Source organism: Netta rufina (genome assembly GCF_964035555.1).
Source record: "Netta rufina genome assembly, chromosome: 1".
In the NCBI taxonomy this organism is placed as follows: Eukaryota; Metazoa; Chordata; class Aves; order Anseriformes; family Anatidae; genus Netta; species Netta rufina.
Genome location: NC_140123.1, coordinates 159,346,614 through 159,364,254, shown reverse-complemented (window position 1 = coordinate 159,364,254; position 17,641 = coordinate 159,346,614).

Here is a 17,641-nt window from a genome sequence, read left to right as displayed (position 1 = left end):
TTGTAGTCATGAACTTGTCCATGATGCAGAAAACAGTCTGGTATGGTGTAATTACACTCAAGGGCTACAAATTAATAGTCTCTGTACCAATATTTCTTAGATTTCACCTCACAGCCTACATCTGTACAATCAACATAAACGTGTATTAAAGTAACACGTGTAGTTTAAAAAAAAGAATCTTGCCATTGGTCTGCTTTTTCAAAAAAGACCCTTGTCATACAACTCGTTTACTTTGGGATGTTCTTTGAGCTGCTGTTTCAGGGCTTACCTTTTATGACAAACACATTTTAAGCCTTTGCTATGGTTCTTGAATTACCTTTTTTTTTTGTTTGGGAGGTTTTACCTCCCAACGCGATTGGAGGAAGTTCAAAACTAGGATTTATACATAACGAGAGCAGTGTCCAAAGATCACATGAGCTCAGGCCAAATTTTCCACTTTTGTACAACTCACCCCACCCACCCCCAAAAAACAAACAAAACATTTGACTGCCAAATCAGAACACAACATACAAATCCTCTCTCCGTTGTGAAACTCTGTGGTTCTTCGTCACGTATCACAGAGGTAAGAGCTGGAAGAGAGAGCTCTGCAAGATGGGCCAGTCAATAAGAAATGTAGGCTGTCCGTAGTTCCCTTTTCTCATCCAGGTATCATCAAACAGTAACAGCTCCAATGATCTGTAAGTTTGCTGGGGCTCTCGTTGTTTTTCTAGAAGCCTTAACTTTTACCTACATGTAATGAGGCTTTTATTTTACATCAGAGGTTAGGGGAAAAAAAAAAAAAAAAAAAAGGAAAACAACCCTTTGTGAATACAGACAAAGAAAATAATGACAGATGAATCTAAGAAGTGAAGCAGTAGGTTGTTTTAGTTTTTAGACCTTGAGGGATTGTTTTGAGAGGTTTTTTATGAACAAAACAACAGCAACAACTTGTTTTAGAAAGGTTGAGATTCATTAGGCTAGGAATTAAATGCCTGAAACTGTAGTTTTTCTTTGGCCTTGTGATTCTTCAATGGACCCCAGTTTTGGACTCTGCAAAAGGCTTGAATCTTCAAGTTTTTGTATGTATTTTTTTTTTTAATTCTTTGATCCTCTTGTAAGTCTTAGACTGCTATCTAGACACAGCAGTCAGCAACAGCAGTTTGTGGAAACAGTTAAATCATCAGTAAATAATTAACATTTACAATGCTATCACATTCATATTAGGAGTAGTTCTGCAATGATGCATTGCCTCATGTTTAGCTTATGCAGTCTATGAATACTAGGTATCAAGTTATGATTGTATAGGATATTACCTAAAGGAACTGCTGCAGTGGTGTACCAAAGGTCAGTTCTGTTCAGAGGTGGCTCTTTTATGTGAAGAGTGTCCCTGGAATTTCCACGATAGCAATGGTAATTGTGAAATAACTGATGATACCTTGAGTACAAGTGTGAACCACAGCTGAGAAAGCCATGCAAGATGCAGAGACACTGTTAAAGGAAGTTCAAAAGCCTCTACGTTCAGACAAAAATAACTCTCCGCCTCACTGTAGTTACACTTTAAGTGAAGTCTGCTTAAATGCAAGGGAACGATTTTCTTTTCCTTGAGAAGAAAGAAACAGGTTTAAAAATTTACAGAGTAATTAGATTTTCCAGTTCCCTTGACCTACATTTATTGCCCAGATTAGAAACGGCAGCGTTCAATAACTATGTTCTGGCAAGTTTTATGTAACTTTTTTTCCACTCTTGGTTTATTATGGTTAATAAAAATGAAATATTTGATGGAACTTTCAGTTCTCTACTTAACATTTAGTCAGGAGAGAAACATACACTTATTATTTTTTTTTTTTCTCATGTCCACAAATAGCACATCAAATCAATTATATGAAGAAAACTCGTGCCTTTAGTTATCGTTTTGGACGATCATTTGTTCTGTCAGGGTTATAACATTTCTTTGCTATACAGCAGTTAAGCCAGCATAAAAATCCAAAAGTTCAGGAGCGAACAGTGTATTTAGAGAGCATCCCTCCAGTGCTGCATTGTGTGGCTTTTTGGAACAGTAAATCCTCATTCAGCTGCATTGTAGCCCAGTGAAAGGCTGCCTGCAGCTCTAGGCCCAGTCATCGTGTCAGCAGAGCTTACAATAGCGTTGAGGCTGGTGAGGTTAACCCTGCAGCCATACAGATTAGCATCTTTCCAAAAACCAGAAAAAAATCTTACACATGTTTGAATGTATATATGAAGGAGAAGAGAAGTGTTCATTGGTTTATTTCTCATTTGAGGTGATACAACAGAAGGGAATGCTCTGAGATTTCGTGCTGCTCTGTGGTTAGCTATGAGGAAGCAAATGAGAGCAGTGCCAGGCTAACTTCCCTGCAAAAAGAAAATGTCATATTTCTAATGATTTAGCAGTTACAAAGATGCTAGCATTAATCTTAAAATACTTTTAAGTGGCAAAAGCTTGCCAAATTGAATACACACTCTCTTCTGGTACACACTGAGCAGAAAGAACTAACTTTCAAAAACGGAACAGGCTTCTCAATCATGCTTCTGCAAAAAGCATTTTTTTCAGTATGCCCCAGTGTCTTTTCCCTTAGAGGCAGGTCTTCACCTGCATTTGCTGTAAAATGAACTTTAAAGAGAAAAGGCAAACATGCTCACCACAGGGTTGCATTCCCAATCCACAGGGCTCCCCTCTTTTCAGGTGAATCTACAGCACTGCTACAGCTGCCAACAAATATCTTCCTTAGGTTGTTCTCGTCAAACAAATTGCATGAGCTATATGCAATTATACTGTCTGCCAATCCAGCTTGATAATCATGCCTTTTATGAAAAAGTAGAGCTAGTGTTGCTTTGATGCCTGGGAGGAGCGACCCACAAGCACGTTTGCTTTCATATGTTAAGAGTACTGTAAGCTTTTGTGTGTATTTCATGGGCTCAGGAAAAGTGGATTGTCATTGGTTTGGATTTGCTTAAAATTGAGCTTCTTTTAGCAAAACATAAAATGTAGTATTTTACTCAACTATGTAGCATATTTTGTTGAACTTCTATGATAAAACCAGATTGATGATACTTCCCTAAAAGTACCTAAAGAGGACTTTTTTTTTTTTTTTTTTTTTTTTTAACAGATGAAAAATTCTTCTGTCTTTAATAGAGATGATCTGAAACCCTAAGAATTTTGCCAGGCTTCATGAAACATGTAAGTATGAATTAAGATCATTGTGTGTTTTACATTCTCTGTGAGTTTATTTAATCTTAAACCTGGGTTTAAGCCCTTTAGCCTGTAGGGCATTGTTAGTAGGATGTCCTAGTGTTTAATAAATGTCCTAGTGTTCATAAATATTCTTCCCGTAAACAATACATTTTATGATTAGATCTTTAGTATTTTCTCCTCCTTTGTTATTAATTCGTTGTTATAACTCTCTTATTATTCAAATTTTGAGTTAATTCTGGTAGGAGACTATTCCTGCAGTAAGTAATCATTTGGGGAGACTGTATAAACTACTAGACTTGTTCAACAGTAAAGTTGTGCCTCATAGTGATTGCAGTGAAATTTTGCTTTACCAGCCAACATTTAGAATTAATAGTGAGTTTCCATGAAGCTTGTAGTATTATAAGTAGACTCTACATTGACCCCCTTTCAGTTTCCTGAATACAATAGGGTAAAATATACCTATTTTTTTTGGAGAGTTGATTTTCTTGTGAGAATAGGACTTCACTGACTCAAAGTTGAGCAAATACCTGAACTGTTTTGGAAGTCTACCTTTGGTTACCTGTGTTACCACTCCCACAGCTGCAGCAAGGCTATACCAAAGATCAGCTGCTCCAAAGCCCTAGTTTAAGGTACAGAGGAGATCAGACTGGGAATTAGGTTCCCAAAAGATTGGCACATGTTCTGTTCAGTTACTTCCACATTGGAGTATAGTCTCCAGCAATGGTGTGAGTCAAAAAGTTGGTAATGGGATTACCTCAAAACCACGTGTTTCTTTTTGTATGCTAGAAGCCTGGTTTATAATAAGTCAGTGGTTGCGCTGTATTATTAACAGGTGCATCAAAATGGAAGGATAGGCTGCCATTTAGGCAATCTTCCTAATCTAACAGGAATCTATTTGGCTAGACTTGCCACCCAGGTCCCACAGAATAGGTCATTTATTTATTATGTTTATTTAGGTATGTTTGTGTAGCTAGGTTACTGACTATTTTAGCCTGTCTATTTTTGATATGACACTATATAAATCTAGAATAGTATTTAGTATGATAATGCCCATCTTTTTCCTGACTATGTAGTAAAAAAAATAAATAGGAACTTGTGGCAGAAAAAAATATTGGAAGCTTGAACAAACTATGCTTTATGAGGAGCAGTCCTAAATAGGAATGGAGACTGTTTTGTGTAGCTATGAGTTCAAGAAATCATAGAATGGTTTGGGTTGGAAGGGACCTTAAGGATCACCTGGTTCCAACCCCCAGTCATGGGCAGGGACACCTCCCACCAGACCAGGCTGCCCAAAGCCCCATGAGCCTGGCCTTGAGCACCTCCAGGGATGGGGCATCCACAGCTTCTCTGGGCAGCCTGTGCCAGGGCCTCACCACCCAGATATAAGTCACTGAGATGAATCCACTGACACCAAGTATTGATGTAGTGTTGTGTATTGTTTAACCTAATGATTTTGGTGTGGCATTTCCTTCTTCCCTCTTCTTTTTGTCCACATCTTGCTGACAGTAGCTGAGTACTAGAATCACAGAAATGTGGTGATCTTGGGGGTGGAATGCTATCACTCTGTAACAGGAAATGGTAATTCTATGTGAGAAGTTAACCGTGATTAGATTTTACTCTTGTATGTCTAGTTGGATTTGAAAGGTAAATCTTGGTAGTAGAGTATAATGATTTCTTAGATGTTTGAACAATGTTTTGAGTGCTGTTATGTTGCAGGATCCAACCAGGTTATTGGAAAAAGTGATTAATGCAAAGGTGTGGTGGCAGAGAAAGCAATAAAAGAACCTGACTGTTTCCCTTTGCTGTTTTCATCTGAAGTCTTCATTCCAAAATGTTGACTTTTGACCCTGATGTGTTTAGTCAGGCTTAACCTTTCTCTTATGAAGCACCCTTTAGAAAAGCTCAGATCTACAGGTCAATGTGGGTGGAGAAGACTCATAATAAGCACTCCACCAATCTTTTTATCATAGTCATTATCATCTTTATTAACCCTTACAAAAGTGTAAGATTGATCATGGGTTGCTTGAAGACACCTGAACATTCAAGCTGATCATACAGTACTTAAACTGTGTACAGGGGCTCTGCTGGGGTCAAAGCACAGATGTGTGCATATTTCCCTTTTGCATGTAGAGAAATGTGCAAGGGCACAAGTTTATGGGCTATCAGAAGATAAACATGCAAACTTGTGTGTTGATAGCAACAGGGAGTCACTATGGTGGCTCTGGATTTTAGATTAGTGATTTCCATGTGGTTGGGGTTCTTATGCTCAGCTTTTGAGCAGGTAGAGTGTGTTTTCCCTGTATGGTTACAATGAAATGGCATAGATATGGGGGATGGCATCTAACAAAAATGGTATTAGAGCTAGCTAGGAGAGCTAGGAGTCCTTCAACTTATTTATTTATTTATTTATTTTTTAAGAAAGGGAAATTTTATTGAAGGATTGTATTTATTTTGACAAACCGTTTCTGGAGAACTTTCCAGGTCCGGAGAGATAAAATTGGTACTTGGGAAAGATCATCAGAGTAGACAGAACTATAGAGCATTGAGACCAGTGAAGCTCTAAATTAGCAAAAGCTAGGTGGGGAGCTTCTAGTTGCTTCTCTGATCGATGAGACAGTGCTCTGAATGAGGTGCTTTTAATTATGGAACAATCCGTATTTATTATTTAAATTATTTAAATTGTATATTTTTATAAGTATCTGTGTAAAGTTGTCTATTTTTTCATAAGATTTTGTAAACCCTCATACTAATTATATGAGGGGAGTCCTGTATACATATGCAGGTATATATGCAGTCTTTAGAATGCATTTACTTGTGCAGACATTTTCTTGGTAGAAATTTAAAAACTCTCTCCTAAATTTTAGGAAGATAAATGAAAAAAATGTGGCGATATGGACTCAAAACAAGTTTTCCTCCTAGAGTTCCTCCCAAAGGTAGTAAGTTGGGTGTTAGTTATTCTACGTTATTACAACTACTGCTTGCTTCCAATAGAGGCTGAGTAAACGGTTTTATTGGACTATGTCCTAAGAGACAACAAATGTGGGTAACTTTAATTCAAAGCCTAGGGGTGTTTGATTCTGGAATACAACTCCTTATTGAGGTGTGCATTAACAGCTTCACTTCTTTCAGTTTAATGAGGTTCTGGTTTTACTATTCTTATGATGACAACTGTTAAAATAATGATGGGAGTGGCATTTAGTGTAAGTATGCTGTAAATTAATACCTTTTGCGTTGTTACTGCTTGTAAAGATGAATCACAATAACAGTTGGTTTGTCCATTGTTTTACTAAAGTTTGCCATTTCCTGAATTTGGGAACACAGCCAGCTCTTTCAGACTCCTCCACAGAAAAAAATGTTCTTTATTGCAGTGATTAAGCCTTTCTTAGGAAGAGGAAAATCTTATTGATTTAGGATTTTTCTGATCTCTCTGTTGCTAGTATTGATAGACTATCTCTTCAGTTTGTAGCTTATGACATTGTGATTGTATTTTAATTGTATTTTCACTTATCTGAAGACTGCTTTTTTAGTAAACTTTTGCTATGGTACTTCATTTATTGCCTTATTAAATTAAATTAGTTCAACAAATTCCAAACCTTCATCATGCTTGTGCAAGCTTTAACTTTACTTCACTGACCTAATTAGATACAACTGTTCATACAAACTTAGTTGACTTATGTTATTATATTGTAGCTCCATGGTTGTCATAAGATTTCCTAAAACACTGTTTTCAGCTTTATCTTAAGAGTCTTGTCTATGCACTTGTGTGCATGGGAGTGCATGCAGATTTTCATAGACAATGCTGAGTCCATCTCATTCTCAATTGACCATGTGGGACTATTAAGAACTTGCAAAATTTCAGCAGTTATGCATCTTATCAGTACTAAGATTTAGTTTTAAAAGCTTCCTTTTCCATTGTGTTTAGAACCTGCATTTACTGAGATGAACAAGTAATATTTCTGATGAAATGAGTAGTATTTCTGATGAAATTAAAGTTGATCCTTCTGAGTGAGTGCTTAATATTTTTAAGTTTCAATAAAACATCTTTATTGTATATAAATTATAAATAATAATTATATACATTATTATATATAAAATTAATATTTTAAATTATTAATAATTATATAAATATTTACATGTATATAAATAATCGTATATATAATGTATATAAGAGAAATTTCTGATGATAGCAGTGCATCAGTGGAAATGTAAAACTTGCCACAAACAGCCTTTTTTGTTCTAATGGCAATAAAGGACCTGGTCTCTCTGGTTCATTGTTTATTGCACCTCCTTTCTGCTTGAACAGTAAAGACTCATCTTAGGAAGAAATGAAGGATACCGTGGTCCTTAAATGCATATTTAATATAAAAATCTAAAAAATGTTTTAATGTTTTAATATAAAATGTTTTAATATAAAAATCTAAAAATTTTTAGATTTTGCTCATATTAGCAGGAAAGTTGTTAGAAAGACCCACTAAGGCAGCACTTGGCTATACATATTATCATTTTAATAGAAATGAGAATATTTCAGTCTAAATTAAGTTTGGAATAGTGTTTAGAATTTGACTGAGAATGAATCAAGTTTAGATGGATAGAAGGCGTAGGCTTTGCAATTCATATCCTGATTATGGAAATGCTAAAAGACCAGTTGCATTTGCAGCTGCAAATTTGTCACTATTGAAGTGGTGACGTGCCTTTTGAAATCATCTCTTAGAGTAAAGATGCCTGTTTTAGAATGTGGCTCTAAACAGATTTTGCAACTGGATACTCAGTTTGCAATTGGGTACTAGTTTTCCCCTGATAGTAAGACTAAAACTGTTGACTTAAGTGCAGATAATTTCAAGAGATGCATCATAAGTGCAATCAGAGTCCAGTAAAATAAACGAAACGGAACCCATAAAGTAAAATCAGTAATATAAATGCTGAGTAACGATTTTTGGCTTTTATCCCCTCTTTCCTTTCCTGGTTTTCTCTGATTATCGCAATGACAACTCAAGGAAGAAAAAAAAAAGATTAAAAAAAGAAAAATGTTACCTCTCTGCGTCAGTTTTGTGTCCTATTCATACCTGCTAGGTGGACTTTTAACAAAGGTTTGGTAAAGTTCTTTGGGAATTCATATATATGAAAGTGACCTGAGTAAATCCAATTGTAGAATTGGGATTATGCTTTGTAAGTGTTCTGTGAGTATGGTATGTAAGCATTGCCCCACTATTAGGGATCATAAGGCTGTTTCATTCCCAAGCATTGCGGAATCGCAAACTAATTGTATTATGTGAACTCCATTTGTATGTTTTCCTGTTCAACAAAAGTGAAGCAGTCCCATTTAACTATGAAGTAATGTCTGCCATTCCATTTGTCCTCAACTGAACTCAATGTACAGACCTCTTATATAATAAAAAGGAATGAATGCAAAGAATGAACATGTTGTTCCAGTACTTTGCTGTACGTTTCAATTTTATGCTGACACTGCTTGTCCTAAACTGTTTTAAAATATAATGTGCATGCATAATACCAAGATGTTAGTTTATTTTAAGATAGGATAAGTTATTTTACCAACTTCTGCTACAATGATTTTGATTCACGCAAAGAAACTGTCTCTGTCTCATTTCTAAGGGACCACGTACTTCCACAGATGAAACCACAGAACTGCTCTCTTGGCAGATATTTTAAGAGATCTTACCTGCATATAGCTTTTGAATATTTGGCATCTTATGAGCTATAACTTGATGTACAATATATTACCTCACAGTATTTCTGAGTGAATAGACTTAGTATTTTAAAATACTAAATGCAGTTTCAAATGTAAAGTGATCTAAAGAAACCGTGCCTTCAGGTGTTCTCCTTTTGAGTAATGTTTTATGAAGTAAACATTTAGGAGAAAAGTAGACAAATATATTACTCCGCACATGAAGTCCAGCATAAGACAACAATAGAAGTCAGATTTTGATGTGCTTGAAGACAACTCACTAGGTGGGCAGCAAAATTTGGATCACAGTCAGCAGTCTTTTCCTACTGTACTATCAGTGTATACTGCAAACTGAAGTTGGGGGGAGGGGGAAGAGAGGGGAAGACTGACTTCCCCTCTGCTTTTTTATCTGCTTTTTTACATAAGCTAGAAAATGAACTTCTAAACTTATTTCACTTGAAGATGCAAGCTGGATGGGAATCCAGCTATTTAGATAATGTAATTTCATTGTCAGATCAATATGGAGTACCTGTTTTTGTGAATATAAATTGCAATTTATCTGTCCCAGATCCCATAAATTGTCAAATTAAATATTTTCTAGTCAATAACAGTGGCTGAAAAAGGTCTGGATTAAGGCAGTGTGATTTAACACATAACACTATGAATATTTTGAATGAACTTTATAGTCAGGTGGCCACAGAGTATGCAATTCCTAAACAAGGCGTCCTTTGGGGAGCAAGTTCTATGGTGCACAGCATATCCTAAGCCACAGCTGGGATCTCAAGCTGTCATCTCAGCTTGACTGGCTCACAAAGTTGGAAGTATGCAGAAAAATGTTAAACAATGCCTTCCACACTTTTTAGTCCTTATGTCTAATCTGTGGTGGTTTGCAAAGGAGTTTATGCACTGGCAGGAATACGTTAAAATAGTTTTGTGTCAATGCAATGTATTTTGGAGGTTGTATTGCCCTTTTATACATCTGCAACCTCATCCGTTTATCAAGAGGAGACATTATGAAGTTTGAAGTTACAAATCTCTGATGCAGAATATGAGCCCCACAAAGTAAAGGTAGTTGTTCATCTTGAAGGGGGCACGTTTGAATCCAAAACTCATCTTTAGGACAGAAGCAAGACAGTAAGCTCTTTATGTTAATAGGAACATGAGTTTTTCTGCCTGGAACAGAGCAATCAACCATTTCTTTAGCATTGAAAATGTTGAAAAGGACCCTGGGTTAAAAAGAACCAGTCCTGGTCCCCAGATCTGTTTCCCGTGTACATTTTGCTAGGTGAAGAGCTGGTTGGATGGCTGAACTGAAAGTGTCCAGAGTTCATGCCAATTGCTTGCTGGTCACCAGTGGCATTCCCTACAGCTCAGTCTTGGTGCCAGTTGTTTTTAATGTGTATCAGTGATCTGCATGAGGGGAACAAGTGACCCTCACTAAGCTTGCAGACAATACCAAGTTGGGTGGCACTGTTGATCTGGTTGAGGGCAGGAGGGCTTTGCAGAGGGATCTGCAAATGTGAGGAAATGATCTCAGGTTGTGCACAAGGAGGTTTAAATTGGATATTCGAAAGAATTTATTTTTTGAGAGGGTGGTTAGGCATTGGAACAGGCTGCTTAGGGGGGTGGTTAAGTCATCATCCCTGGAGGTACTTAAGAGGTGCATGGATATGGCACATAGGGACATGGCTTAGTTATGAGACTTAGTGGGTCAGGTTGATGGTTGGACTTGATCTTGAAAGTCTTTTCCAACCTAGATGATTCTATGATCTGTATTTTGGAAGGGCTTTACTTAGCAAAGTTAATGCGGATATCTTATAAAAGTTTAAGTAAAATTAAGTGTTCTGTTCTCAACATATCTGTTTTCAGTAATGTGTCTTGCTATATTGGTGAAGATGAAGAAACGTAGAATAACTGAAATCAAGTCTGAAAATTCAATGTAAAAATAAATATTCTCTGTAATTAAAAAGTAAATTCCCATATGAGTAGACCGCTGTAGAATTTGTTACTTCAGGGCTTCTTATAACCTCCTTTGAAAAAGTTATTTTTTTACAAGTACTCATGGAAACAGCAGAAGAGGAGGATCACTGGCATATCTAGTAGGATTATTTCTATGACTTCAGTGGTAATCTTACATAGAAGAGAGCTACAAATTGACTTAAGTAGTTTTGCAGACTCATGTTAACCAATGATGCTGATTCTACTAGTGAGGAAAAATTTCAAACATTTCAAGTATTTTTCAAACAGTAACCCTGGCCAGATTGGCTTGAATAAATTCTAAACAATTATTTTTCAGTGGTTAAGTAAAACTATCAATTTTTTCTTTGTTTTGAAAAAAAACCCAAAATTTTCAAACTTTCTTTTAACAAGTCCCTTCCCAGCTGTTCCAGTGGCAGGAACTAAAATTCCCTGCTGCTGTGCAAAAGAGGACTTGAAATAGTTGTAAATTAACTTTTTTTTTTTTTTTTTTTTTTAACCAAAATAATTTGAGAACAGTAGGTAGGCAGTGAGATCTAGGCTGATCTGAAAATAAGGCCAGGTGGAATTATAGAAAAAATTTCTGAAAACCAAAATAAGAGTAAGCATCAAGAAAAATAATGCAACATAAAGGGAAGGAAGGTATGGTGAAAGGGAAAGGTAGATATGAAAGGAAAAAAGAGAGAAAAAATATGTTTTTATGGTGCAGCCACAGCTAGTAAAAGTTATATTTTCTTTATCCATCTGGATAGAGATATAGCTTTTTTCATCAGTGAAGGCAGTTTGCTGCTTTCAGATCACTGCTGCCAGCTACCATTTTGGGAACTTTGTTGCTTATGGTATTTGTGATATTTCCCCCTTAAGAAGGAGCCAACATTTTGTTCTAGTGATGACTGAACAGAAGAATGCCTCTGATTTTTTTTTTTTTTTTTAATACACTTTGGGGGTTTTGTTACACAGAAGCCATCAGTAGAGATGCAGCAACAAAACAAATCTATTCAAAAGGGAGTAAATTCATTCTGTGCATTGTACATAAACAGGCTTAAAAGTACATTGTCTTCAGGAAGAACATGAAGCATCAAGTTTTTGAGGGTGGTAGAAAAACAACATTAATTTCTCTTATTCATTAGTGACAAAAGAATATTTGCTTACCTGCAAGACAGGCATGTCTGTTGTTATATCTGATATCTGTACTTTGTACAATATTTCTGTAGAAAACAAAACAAGTATTGTCTGTATTGTTTTCTCAGACCATTGTTACTTGTTCTGATTTGTTTACAGTATTTTTGCTGTTGGTCAATGGCAAAGCCTGCAGACATAGACATTCCCGCATTTGGCAATTTTCATACTAAAAGCATCACTTTAAAAGCACAACACTGCAGATTACAATAACCTGCCCCATATCAAACCATGCAATTCAAGTGCAAGTTCTGGAGTATCTCTTGTCATATCTTTTTCCATAATTAGCTTGCAGAGTGGAAAGCTCTTCTGGGGTGGGGAAGGTTTGGTTTCATTGCTGTCTTCTAGTTACCAGATACAGGCTGTTTTAGATACGGAGTCAAAATGCCAAAATATGGTATAAAACCTTACAGTCCTGCCTTGAAGTAGAGGAATGGACTGGATGACATTTTAAGTCCTACTTTCTTGAGTCCTTGTTGTAGAAAGAAAGAACTTTTCTGGTTCTTTGCCCTTGGGAACAGAGTAGTCCAACCAGTAGCTGTGTCTCATTTATACAAAAGGACATAAATTGTCAGTCAGCTGTCACTGCCAGAGAGCCGTGATGACAGTGTGGAATGTAAAAATAAGTGGTGTCTATGGTTGTTTGTCCATAAACCATGTAAAACTTTAAGGACTAAAAGTCTTATAAATACTGTTTATCATTTAGCACAGTTTTCTCTGTTGCCATAACAGGAAGAATTTCTGCTCCAAATCAGAATTTCTTAGACTAAAACCTGTTATTGGAATGTATTTCTGCTAATATGCCGTAGAACAAGGGTCAGCATGTGCTAGCATTCTCCATTTTCTTTGACCTTCATGATTTCTAGCACTTTTTTTTTTTTTTAATGAATATCAGACCTGCATAATGCCAGCAAGGATGTTCTGTTGCCAGGCAAAAAAAAACAAAACAAAACAAACAAAAAAAAAAAAAGAAAAACAAAACAAAACAAAAAAAAAACACAGAAGGCAATAAATGTAATTGATATATTTTTTAGATCTTTTTACTCTTACAGAAACTTGCACAGAATGCAGGGTTTCAGAACAAGATGTAATATTTGTACATTTTGGTAATAGCTGACACATGATATTTGTCTTTTTCCTCAGTCATATCCTTTCACAAATGGAGCTGAACACTAACAAAACGTAATTCTAAAGGGAGGCACCTTAAATACGGTTCTGCAGCTTCCATTGTGGTATTATAAATTGATGTGAACAAACTGCTTGACAGCCATGGTAGCTATACCCAAGTTTATCCTAATGCATTTTGCATATAAAACAGCTGTTAAACATAACCCAAACGTGGAGCCTTAAGGCTAATTTTCAAAGATGTCCAAAGGAAAGAGAAGGAGAACTAGGAATTTCCTTAATATTGGGCTATGCTGTCAGAGTTTCTGGAAGAGTTATGATAATGTGGTTGTAACTAACCAGTGCTGTCACGTATTGTTAAAACCCAAACATAATGATATATCTTTTTGTGCTGGTTCTGTTGTTATCTCCTTGCAAAAAGAACATGAATCATGCCTAAGAAGCACACGTCTTGTTTTTTCCCCCTTTCTCTTGACAAGGTATTGAGTCAGAAACGGTATAGTAGAAAAGATTCTCCCTGCTCTTGGAAGGCAAAGACAGTAAAATCCAGTGACAGATGCCTGACAAACTCCTGCAAATCAGGAGCCTGATTCCCACTGAAATCAATAGGAATTGGGTGCCTAAGGGCACTCACAGCTTGCACTCCAGCTTGCACTTCTGGCTAGGCTGCATGACAATGTTATTGGGAGGAACCGCAGATGGATGGGATCAACCAGCACGTTTTGGGTTCCACTTCCATTCTCATGTTGGTGCTACCCATTGTTTGAAGGGCACTAGTCAGCCCTTGGACCACCATCAGCGATGAGTTTGCCGACAGCTCATTCTTTGTGACCGTCAAGTTGAGCTTTCCATTGACAGTAGCCCAGAGCAAAGACTCCTTACTTTCTGTGTCATCTTTCCATATTTTAATTCCTACATCAGCCACAGATGTTTTGGTGTATGATGTATGTTGTTTCTCACTTTTTAACTTAAAAAGATCCTCTCTGTAACCAATAGCATGCATTACTTTTTAAGAAAGGCACGTTTTGGAGAGATGTTTGCTTATTGGTTTTATTTTTATTTTTCATTTGATTTTTGTGTGCAGTTGTGTGCCATTAAATCTAACTGTTCCCCTCTCTCCCATTAAAAGAAAAGAAAAGAAAGGAAAAGAAAAGAAAAGAAAAGAAAAGAAAAGAAAAGAAAAGAAAAGAAAAGAAAAGAAAAGAAAAGAAAAGAAAAGAAAAGAAAAGAAAAGAAAAAAGAAAAAAAGAGAAAAAGCTTAAATCCTGAATTTGTGTGGTAGCATATTTTGTAGCTATGTCATGAGAGGTTTTTGTATTCTTTCCCTAGTTCTTTTTAACAAACCGTAGCAAACATACATGCAATTTTTATCCACTGATTTTCCATACATATTACAGCACAATAATCTTACTTGTAAAGGGGACTATAGCAATGTTTTTCAGCCATGAACTGGAGATGGAGTCCTGGCTGATGTTGGTCTAATTATTCATACCTAGTTAGCAAGGTGGAAAAACACATTAGCCCTATTAGTGATGTAGCTGGGGGGTTCTGTGATGTAAAAATTCCAGCTGGTTTTACTGCAGGGCTACCGAGAACCAGAGCTGTTGCAAAGGAGGGGTGACAGGCACTAGATCTTCCTCTCTGAGATGTGTCCCATCTTCTGCATGCACGTAGTTCACGTGTACTGAAATTACATGCAAAACATGCCCGGGCAGTATTTATATCTACTGTCACTACACTGTGCAAACGTAGCCATCAGTATCTTCTGGGCTGCAATTTGCCTGGAAGAATTTCTTGTGGTGCTGACTCACAAGGGGTTCTGCAGATGGAAGTTGTAGCACAAGCTCCCAGCTTTTGCCTTCTACCTCAAAGTGGAAACTGAAGATGGAATTTACGTATTAGCAGAAAAACAAAAACAAAAAAACAAACCACAAACACCACCCTTGAGAACAGCCAGGGCTAGATTTAAAAGAAATTTAGTATACCGATCTGGATGTGTGAAAGGTAATACAAAGGCAGTGGCTCTTCTGATAGTGCTATTCTTCGTGGGGATGTGTGCTCAGGGATAGGTGATAGGAAGGTGGCACTGCTATTCTGAAACTTCTTCCCTCTGCATCTGCAGGATAGCCTTTTGATTATTGCTTATAAAAGCATCAGGGCTGAGATTGAATAGAGAATGAAGATTCCAGAAATTCTAAGTCATTTCAGGTGTTTTTTTGTTAGCCTCCATTCTCTCCTGGATGCTTGGATCACCGAAGGTGTTTCTTTATTTCCCCCCCCCCCCTTTTTTTTTTGTTTGTTTAAAGACAATTTCTGGGTATGGCTTTATGTGTATATACTACGCTATGCTTTACCTCCAATACATACTTGCACTGCAATGTAAAATTACCCATAGCTATGATATAATATACTGCTTTCAGAAAAAGTTCAAGACTATTGTGTACATCAAAATGGAAAATTCATGTTGCCAGGCTAACAGAAGTTTCTCGTGACTTATCTGCTTCCCCTCAAGTTTCAGTGCAATTTCAGTTCATGTAATTTCATGAGAGCATTAGGTTAGGTAATCAAAACGTGTCACAGTGAATATCTGGGATCTGTTGTTGGAAATCTTTGTTCACACTGATGTAGATTTAATTCCTGCACTGCTTCTCTGTTTTGTCTTCTCATTTACCTCTTTGCAATGTCCTTCCAACTGTGATTCATAGTTTCTAATAAAACCTCGCCCGCTTCCTAAAATTTATTGTTTCAAATAACCAAGAAGGCAAATTGCCCATTTTGGTATCTATGTGAGTGCAGAGCATTGATGACAGCTACCTGTGACTGTATCTACACTGCATTCAAAGGTGTGATGGCAACGTGTATAGATACTGCTTTGCAAATGTTGGTCCAACTAACCTAGGTGACAGCAGCGAAGTTACAACAGCACTAAATTTGGCTTCAGCTGTACAAACCTGGGCAGGATCCTGGTACTATCTGATAACTGAGGCCTCTGCTGTGTTCTACTTACAGCTAATGGGATTTTGCATTGTTAGCTTCAGTCCTACCTCTGATTACAACTTGTATGTAGCCTGAAGCTCATTCTGAAGAAAGGTGAGGTAGTAATACTAATGAAAATTATTTACTTGCAGAAATAGTCAAGACTGAAGAGATGACCTCACAGTCATCTTGGTCTACTTGCCTGATCTTATGACTTCCTTGACAGGTTATCAATAAGGATGCAGCATCTCATCTTGGTCTACTTGCTTGATCTTAGGGCTTTCTTGACAGGTTATCACTAAGGATGCAGCATCAGCAGCCAGACCATCTCTGACTGGCATTTGTTCTCAGCTTGACCAAGAAGCTATGAAAATATGTAGTTCATATAAATCATCTAACTCTTTTCATTGTTTTTTTTTTTTTTTTAAATTATTTTTTTTTATTTATTTTTTTAAAAAATTAATTAATTAATTAATTTATTTTACCTCCAGACTAATCTAATTTCAACATGTTGCATGTCAGCTACTTCTACCCAGGAATCAACAGTAATGCAACATGTGTAACCCACTTGTAGTTAGTGCCACATATATGAATCATGTTCCAGGAAATCAGGAGATTTAGAAAAAATCCTCATGCACCTGACTTCTGTTTGTTTTCCAAGGTTTTGACTCACTGGAGGTTCACATTTTAAAACTTTTCTTTAGAAACATGGACTTCATTATAAATGCCTTTTAAAATGCTGATGATCTCATGCTTCCAAGAATCCCCTTGGCTGAATATTCTCTTACTTCCTCCCTTTCTTCAGCCTCTACACAGCTACGTAAAAGATGGATGGTGCCACTTTCTACTTTGAATGTGCTTCTAAGTGTGTGTATTATACTCAGTGCTTCAGTCTGATCTTCTTGGTATGGCACTTGTACTATGAGCCTGTCTATTGGGTATCAGGAGATGAAGCACAGGCATGACAGACTGTGAATCTTAAGTAGCTGTAGGCATCAGATAGGCCCTAGAAATGCTCAGCTAACCCAGGATCTTGGCAGCAGATTAGAAGACCTTCTGGCTCTCAGTTATCTTCACTGGTGAAAGTTTAAGCACCAATGACTTTTCAGGTGCCAGAGCTTTGAAAGCAGATTTATATTTATAAATACAAATACTACTCAGACCAGAGCCAGTTGGTATGAGGTAACAAGTTTCTGTGCCTCAATAGCTCTGTATACTCTGTACTCTTAATATGTGGCAGCCACAAGTAATTTGAGTGAGCATACTCCATAGTGAAGGGGGTTGAGCTGCTGTGAGTCACATTGCATTTTTTTTGTTGACTTGCACAGCCAATTTCTGTAGGTCAGCTGAGGTGTGGTACTTTATTAGCTTCCAGCAACTTATTTCAACCTTTGAGCCTTCAGACATCTAAATATCTTTGTGGATGCAACACTAATGATACAGAAACAATTTATCTGAAGGTTCTTTCATCTACTAGTTGATCAGGGAAGACACTTAAGCCTTCGTTTGTA